Consider the following 1,441-nt stretch of genomic DNA (forward strand, 5'->3'; position numbering starts at 1 on the left):
ACATTTGAAATATTTCGCAAATATTTCCAAAGATTTAAGAAAAATTATAAAAAGATTTGAATTATTTTCGGAAGATTTCACAAAGATTTCAATAATTTTACAGATATCAAATATTTTAAAATTATATAAGATATTTCGCAAAGATTTCCAAGGATTTAGGAAAGATTTCACGAAGATTTCAATGATTCCCTCAATATTTCATAAGGATATCAAATATTTCGCAAAGATTAAAAATATTTAGCACAGATTTATAAGATTTCATAAAGACTTCAATGATTTTTTTAGGAATTCATAAATTATACAAATATTTCAAAAATATTTTTAATATTTTTAAAGATTTCCAAAGATTTTGGATAGATAGATAGATTTGCTTTGGGTCAAGTCGGGTCACAACCAAATCCCCGGCTTGTATCAGAATCTATCTGGAATCTTTGCAAAATATTTTTAATCTTTGTGAAATCTTGGGGAAATCACTGAAATGTTTCTGAAATTTTTGAAAAATCAATCAATTCTTTTAAAATTTTTTGAGAAATCTTTGGAAATTTTTGCAAAAAACTTAAAATATTTTTGGAATATCTGATAATATTTCAGAAATTATTGAAATCCTTGTGAGATCTTTGGGAAATCATTGAAATCTTTGTGCACTCTTTGAAATCAATCTGAGGATTTTTGGGAATTTATTGAAATCTTTAAGGATTCTTGGAAATCTGTTTGAACCAATTGCAAAATATTTGAAATCTTTGTGTAATATTTAGAAGCTTTGTGAAATCTTTGAGAAATAATTGAAATCTTTGTATAACCTTTAAAATCTAATTGAAATCTTCGTGAAATATTTGTCAAATTCTTGAAAAATTGTTGAAAAATATTTAATATTTGTGAGATTTTTGAAAACTTTGTGAGTGAAACTTTTGCAGGGAAATCATTGAAATATTCGTGAAATCTTTCTCAACTCCTTGGAAGTCTTTGCGAAATATACATTTTAAAAATATTAGATATTTATAAAATTATAGAAATTTTTTAAATCGTTTTAATCTTAGTATACTCTTTGAAATATATATAAAATTTTTATGAAATCTTTTTAATCTATCCAAAATCTTTGGAAATCTTTAAAAATATTTTAAATATTTTTGGAATATTTGTGAAATTCATGAATTCCTAAAAAAAATCATTGAAGTCTTTATGAAATCTTGTAAATCTGTGCTAAATATTTTTAATCTTTGTGAAATATTTGATATCCTTGTGAAATCTTGAGGGAATCATTGAAATTTTTATGAAATCTTTCCTAAATCCTTGGAAATCTTTGCGAAATATCTTATATATTTTTAAAATATTTGATATTTGTAAAATTATTGAAATCTTTGTGAAATCTTCCGAAAATAATTCAAATCTTTTTATAATTTTTCTTAAATCTTTGGAAATATTTGCGAAATATTTCAAATGT

The sequence above is a fragment of the Belonocnema kinseyi genome, chromosome 7 (genome assembly GCF_010883055.1).
Source record: "Belonocnema kinseyi isolate 2016_QV_RU_SX_M_011 chromosome 7, B_treatae_v1, whole genome shotgun sequence".
NCBI classification, from domain to species: domain Eukaryota; kingdom Metazoa; phylum Arthropoda; class Insecta; order Hymenoptera; family Cynipidae; genus Belonocnema; species Belonocnema kinseyi.